Source organism: Anopheles nili, chromosome 3 (genome assembly GCF_943737925.1).
Source record: "Anopheles nili chromosome 3, idAnoNiliSN_F5_01, whole genome shotgun sequence".
In the NCBI taxonomy this organism is placed as follows: domain Eukaryota; kingdom Metazoa; phylum Arthropoda; class Insecta; order Diptera; family Culicidae; genus Anopheles; species Anopheles nili.
In genome coordinates this window covers 52,606,054-52,613,677 of record NC_071292.1, presented here as the reverse complement: position 1 = coordinate 52,613,677, position 7,624 = coordinate 52,606,054, and positions in this window count along the sequence as shown.

Genomic DNA, 7,624 nt, shown 5'->3' with positions numbered 1-7,624 from the left:
GGCGAGCCGATGGCATTGGCGTTCGTGTTAGGCCACGATCTAGCTTCTAAACCTTCAAGAGACGACGCTCGAGACGCCGTTGGCCGTCGCTTCTGGTGAAGGCAAAGGCGCACGGTCGCTTTCGAAGGAAGCGTTGGAAGCGAATCACCGTTCCGTCCTCCGTGAACGATTTACACACGACAACCGTGGCCGAGCGGAGCAATGGAGAGGCGCGTACCGCGTTTGGAATCCGAAATGGTTCGCCCGGGCGGAATGAAAATAAAATTGTCTCAAGGACGTGGATACGCGTGAATGAGGCGATTATCGAGGCGCGACGGTGCGGGCGTTTTGCGTTGCGATGTGTTCGAATTGTTGCTCGAAAGCAGCAGAAAAAAAAACGACCGACCGCCGACGATAATGTGGAGTTGGTTCCGGCTGTTGAGAGCAACGCCACGTGCTAAAGCGTTCGATGCGTTTTCGTAATCCCGCTCCATCTCGCTGGTGGACATTTGCAAACGCGTGCACGTGGCCAGCATATCCTCGCAAGCCACCGTTACTCATAAGGTCGAGGTGGCGTCGAAAAAAACCGTACCAACCGTGCCATGTCAACGTTCGGCCGCAGGAGTTGCATCAGGTCAGGTCGATTGTTTTGCCAGAGGGAAGACACCTTGGCATGTGGCACGGGTAAGAGATAGGCGATGGAGTTCGCTTCGACACCGGGTTGGCTTAGGCAAATGGCTTCACAATGTGTCATTATTTTAAGTGAACTCATAGAAGCGTTTATTACGTGCAACAAGCCCCTTTGGAGAGCTGACGAAGTGTGGCACTAGCATTGATCACGAGCAGGGGACGAACAAAACCCCTGGGGGTGGTTCATTGTCAAAAAAGCGGCCGATGTCACCGTGCCGAAGTGCACGAAGAAAAGTCACAATCCACGGTGCTAAACCACGACACCACGGTTGTGTTGCCTTGAGTGTGAGGCAATGAAAACGATGGATGGAATCGCGCAAAGACGCCTTAACAATCGATGCTCTACTCTTTCGTTTTCGTTTGCAACAAATTGCAGCGGCGAGTGATCATTCGCGTCATGGCGGCTTCAATGCACAAAAGGGCAATTTCCTTTTGCTGATATTTGATTGTGGCCATTTTTCAGCTCTCGTATTCTTGAAGCCGACTTACGGGTGCTATCGTGATACAGAAACTACAGACAGCGATCGGAGCACCGAGTGCCATTTATTACAGGGAGCATTTCATTATGGATTACTCTACGCCTACATTTTATCGGATTAACGCGCACAGGTTTTCTCCCCCCGTAAAGACAAGGTTTACCTTGGGACGTATGTAAGTAGCGAGTTGAGTGGAGAATAAAAAGAAGCACTCTGCTTTCATTTCACCTCGTTGTAAAAGAACCGATTCACGAAACCCGACAGAACTGCTACTGACATTTTTACCACAAAGTACAAGGTTCTTTTTTTTTCCTGCAGCCCATCCCCCATCGTCTCGATCCCGTTGTTCTACGCGATCATTAACCATTTTCCTTTCCTTCACCCCATGAAAAAACAACTCCATGCCTTTCGCGTTCTGCGGCTGGCAGAATTAAAAAGTTCACCGTCACGTCCCGACGACGGCTTTATTCGGTGGCTGATTTATTGGCGTCGAATTTGCTCCATTTCGATTTGCGGTGACATTTTGCGCCCGGTGCGATTTGTCGCTTTATCGGCCCTAGGAGTCTTTCGTCGGATCGAGCGTACTAAAGAAGCAAAACCCGGTACTCTCGCCATCGGATCGCACACGCTCGCGCGAGCAGCGTAAATCAACTTGACCCAAATTTTCCCATGATTCCCACTGCCTTCTTCGAGCCTTCGACCTAGCCTGGACCCCGCTTCGCATCTGTATCAATTAAAGCCGGCTTATTTATCGCATTGTCAGCCCGGTTAGGTCAACATTGTCCCTGCATAATTGCTGCCAGCTCCCTTGAGGTTCACCTGAGCCACGCGAGTCGTCTAACGTCTGTTTCAACGACTGCTAAACCCACGGGCTGGGGCTCGATTACCTAACAGGGGGCTCACGTCGATTCTAGAGCACGAACCAGCCCCGTAGGCCTGGCAATGGTAACCGTTCAGGTGGCTTAACGTGATCGCCAACCTTTCCGCTCGGTCGAGATTTGCGCGCATTAGTTGATATTCTGCGTGAGACCATGCGCTCTGCGACATGGGCGTCTCCGATATCACACATCATGTTCAAACAACGCGTCGTTTGCCGGTACCGGGCGACCAGTAAAACGGTGGAAAAATTGTGCTCCCTACTGCAACCGAGCGCAGCCCAAATCCCAACACCTCACGCGTGCTCGCGCGTGTGGCGCTCCTGCTGCGAGTTGATTTATCTCACGCACGCGGACTGCCTGGGGTTTTTTTCGAGCACTTTTCGAGCAGCGGTCTTTCTCGCTCGGTCGCGTGCCCGATTTTCCACGCCAAATCAAAAGCCCCGTCCCACTGACCAACAGACGAACCTGTCCGCCGTTTGCAACCGATTGCGGCAGAGGCCCTTTTGCTTTCATTGCACGACCTACGTTTGTGGCCACGCGGGTTTGCTTTCTCGCTCTCTCGCTCGCTCGACGCTTTTCACGTCATTTTGCTTTCCCCTGGGGGGGGTGCGATTGCATTTGGGTGGGTCAATGAAGGGCCAGCCATCGAAGTAGGCCTACCAGGCTCTGCTGCTCTAAATCGTGTTGGCATGAAAACGAATTGATTAGCCCTTGGCGTTGTGGTGAATAGTTTTCACTTTATCACATTAATTACGTTCCCATTGATCGGTTCAGGGTAGGCTGCGGTTGGATTCCCTTTTTAGGGTGGCAAACGCCAGCCGGGCAGCGATGAGATGAGAGAAAAGCCGACCCGACAACCAGCCATTATCCAATCGCGACTGAACGAGGGTGATGTGATTACTAGCATGAGCTATTTCGATAATGCAACTTAACCTTAATGACACGTCGCACCCTCGAAATGGCTCCCGAACGTTGGATCTCGACGTGCATCTGGACATTTGAGCCCTGCAGGTGTTGGGTGTCGTTTAGCAATCGGTTCTAGAATTTCATCCAATTCAACTATTGACACAACACGGTACGCATGTCGCACGTACGCGTGTTCAAGTTTCTTGCCCCTAGCTCAAGCCCAAAGTGCTCTTTTTGCCCTTTCCAAAGACACGTGCCAACTATCCATGCGATCGATCACCTGATATCCTCTAGCCATACACGTTCTGTACAGCCGTAGCTCATAATCACCCCAAAGTGGCTTGACTTTGATTCGACGGTTTGTCATTCGCTCGCTGTTTAACGGCGTGCGGAGAATGGATGCAATTAATTCGCCGCTAAATACCCGAGCCAGCGCCAAAGCCGGATAAAATCGCTTCGACAATGAGCTCTACTTGCTAACGTTCTGCTCGCACGCAGCTGTACCGGATGCTGCTTAGAGTGCAGGGCTTTGCGAGCCGATCGGATCACACGATAGAGCTGTGAAGGTTTCTGCTTCGGGGGGTCAGATCTATCCAAAACCACGGTGATTGCACGGTACGAGCTACTTGGCCTGGCCGAGAACATTCCTGGTGATCGACAGAGAATAGAATTACCACAATGTAGCTACTTTGGGGAGCTCCAAGCTTCCAGCTATGTCGCAATAACAATTTCCAGCTATGTTGCAATGATTAAAACACCCGGATGGTAATAAAAGTGTCCGACATTTCGTTGGCACCAGCCACCTTAACCGATGTTGGCCCAACAATCTTTGGAAGCTTTCGAGGGTTGGAGATTGGCAAAATTTTTACGACCCCATAACAAGCACCCGACGAAGGCAATGAGGAACTAACGGCACGCTTAGCTCACCACCATCCGGGTTTCGCTCCCGGACCTGCACGGAAGAATGCCACCGCAGCTAATAATCTGTAACGATTGCTCTAGCGCCGTGTGGATGGATTCCGCGTATTGTCCGACCGTGCGCGCGCGCGTGACCTTCGATGACATTGAAATCATAAATCAGACCGTGCGCCGAGCTTTATGGGGATTTTAACAACGCGCCTTCTACACCTTCATGCCCAAGGATACGCCCGTGTGGGGTCTGGGTATACGATCTGATTCCGTTTTTTTTTTATTTCTGCTCCATCGCATTTCGATCCGGATGCCTCCACGGCGAGACGATCGTGCAGTGACTCCCATTCGGTGCAACTGGTGCATAATTGTTGATGCAAATTGCAGCTTTGCTTGGAAATCGCCTCCCGTCAATCCGACGCAAGCGAACGCTTGGCGGTGGACTCCTCGCGATCGGTTAGAATCAATTCAACCGCTGCACACTCGAACCACCGCGCACCCAGAGACACTTTCGGTTTCGATGGGGGAATTAATTACAACCGCACAACAATCATTGCTCCTGCCCAAGCTTCACACCGCGATCGCTCGATCGGACGGACGGATAGGCTCAATCGTGCTCGATCTTCGTGTGAAAAAACCCACTATTGACACACTCGGCAAGGCAGCCTGGCGGTACCCGGCGGCTCCTTGATCGCCTCGATCGCCTCAGCTCGAGTGTTGGTGGCTGGGTTAGAGTTCTTCCAAAGGGCTGAGCTACATGTCGAGGTGGCCCTCGGCGGAGGGCAACAGCTGCTGTTGCTGCTGCTGCCCGCTTCCATAGCTGCAGGACGACAACAAAATTACACAATCTCCGGCCCCGTGGGCCCCATCGGGCCTGCTCAATCGCAAGCAAGAATCATTCCACGAATTTTTCCAACCACTTCAGCCGCATACAAGGAGCCGCCGGAGCCACCGCCAGGGCTTGTGGCCCGGATACGGAGCTGAAGCTCAAAACCGACCAGCTGACTTGGTTCACATGGCTCGGTGGATGATTTTTTTTCCCCATCCCTAGCGCTGGTGCGGAATAGAACTTGAGAAGGAAAGAAAAAAAAAACGGCCCGCGACTAAACGCACTGTGGCTCCGGTGATACGATGACAGTTTATGGAATTTTCTATTTCACTGCAGGGTGAGTGAAGCATCCGTTTAAAGCCATCCATCGGGGGATGCTGCGATGGTGCAATTGGTGACCATTCCGGTGCGCCCAGCTGATCGAGTGCGTGCATTCTTGGGACGCAGTTGGCGTACGCGTTTGTCGCGCCATGTGTTATAAATTTATTTTAATCGACTTGGGTCAAAATTCCACCCCAACCGTGTTGAAGTCGGTAAAGCTTGCAGGTGCTTTGCACGTGCTGATGTACCGAAGACACGTTAACGATGATAATATACTGGAAAGCTAATCGTTTGCTCCATTTGAACATGTTTTTGATGCCATGCGAATCTGAAGACAGTTTTTGCAATTCTTAAGATCAAAAACAATGCCTTTAAGGGTGGACGATAAAGGACGATTTAACAGACGATGACTTTTATGCATTAACTATTCAGCGTTCGGCAGATAAAAACGAGGATCTCATAGTAATTTGAGTGTATATTAAGTGCAAAAAATGTAGATTAAATGGATCATTTACTGACATCCACTGTGGCAACATTGGATTTGTTCAATTTTGCATAAATCTTCAATATTTGCTTACAGAAGCTTTAAGAGCAGTTTTTCCTTCAATGAATCATTCCCATATCACATTACCCACCTCCGGGTATGGTCTAATGCAAACCCATAGCAGCAAATTAATTGTATCAATCAAATTATGAAACCCCCAGCCCGGTCTGGACTCCCTTTCTCCGACCATTACCGCTCGATACCACTAACCACCATCGATGGTACAATTAGTGCAGCTCGAGCACCCGGTTATTGGAATCTAATGATGGTTTACCGCGCGAATGGGACTGCGAACATCGCCGACAACAACGCTACCGCCTAGTGAGTCATTCGCACCGAGCCCAGCCTTGATTGCGACGCGAGAGTTGCTCGGATCGTGGGATCGGGCGCAAAAATGTCAACTACATCACGACTTCCTCAAAGCCATTACAAGCTCCGATGGTTTTGCGGTTTGCTGATACACTTTCCAAGGCGTCCACCGCACACACACGCCGATCTTCACCGAGTCCTTTGTGGTGCCCCTTTTCGAGTGTTCTAAGTTCCTGCCGAAGATCACCACCGCAGCCGGCATGTGGACACCTCCCGAACGATCGTTTGGCTCTGGGAATGAACCTAGCCTCTGGGTTGGGGCTTTCGAAGCGCCCGCAAGCGACACACGAAACCGTCCGTGTCGCTGGCCGCGCGACACTAAGAGGTTAAATCAATGGCAATCTGCACAACGGTCTGCTCGACGATCGCGACGGTCGATCGCGAACGCTGGAGAGGGGATCAACGGCTCGTCGGCCGTAGTTCGGTCGTTCTGTGCGCGGATCCGATTATCACCCCGCGCGGGTCTCTGCTGGACCGCAAAGAGGCTGCTTCGGGTCGGGTCACTATCAAAATCACCCCCACCTAAAGCAAAAACCACGCGGAGACAATCCCTTCGATGGCGGGAAATTGTGACCAAGCGGGAGGACAGGCAAAACACGAGTAAACAATCGAAAGAAGAAAAAAAATGCACACGAACGAACCTCACTGGGGTTTGTCGTGAAACAGAACCACCAGCAGGGGGTTGGTGAGAATTGTGCGCGTGTAAGCGAGATGGTTGCGATGAGTGAGAGATATCAATTCTTGCGAGGTGTGCGGTGTTGATCGAAGCGGCCAGCGGTCTCGATCGTCGTCGTCGTCGTCGTCGGGTTCTGGGGGCCCCTTAAACCAACCACGAGACGGTCCCCCGGTGAATGGGACTGCGGACTTTGCCAACTATAAATAGGCAGGATCGGTCACCAGAAAAGCATTCCAGTTCCACACCTCACAGTGTAACAAAGCTTCTCAAAAAGCCTTACAAACTTTTTCTTCGTTCTCGAACACGAAAACCCAAACAACCAATCTCAAGATGTTCAAGCTCGTAAGTGTTCGGTTTTTGGAGTGAAGTTTCGTGATCCTTCTCAAGTGCTGCCAGTGACCTCTGACCTAACGTGTCCTTTTTTTTTTTTTTTGAACAAAAAAAATATCCTTCCCAGCTTGCTCTGCCCCTGTTCTTCGCCGCCGTCTCGGCTGGATACCTCGGCTCTCCGTTGGCCTACTCTGCCCCGGCTTACGCCCACGCTCCGCTGGCCGCCGCCTACCACGCCCCGCTCGCCTACCACTCGCCAGTCGTCAAGACCGTCGCTGCCCCGGTTGCGTACGCCGCCCCAGCTTACCATGCCCCGCTCGTCAAGGCCGTCGCCCCGGTTGCCACCAGCTACGCTAACACCTACAAGGTAAGCGCATCCTCAAAAAACCCTTGACCATTTGTGGGCAGCTTTTCCCACGGGGTTCGTCGCTTTTTTGCTCGGAACGCGTTGAAGTCTTTCGTTCGTCATCGTCTAACGGGACGCTCCCCTTTTTCGCAGGTCTCCGTGAAGGCCCCGGTTGCCTACGCCGCCCCAGCCGTCGTGTCGCACGCCCCGGTCGCTTACGCCGCCCCGGCCTACGCCGCCCCAGCCTACGCCGCCCCGGCCTACGCCCACCACGCCCCTCTGGCCTACGCTCACGGATACTACCACTAAAGTCCGGGTGGACCGCTGCTCTCCCGGGTGGATGGGAAGGGACCGGTGAGCCGGAACCGGGC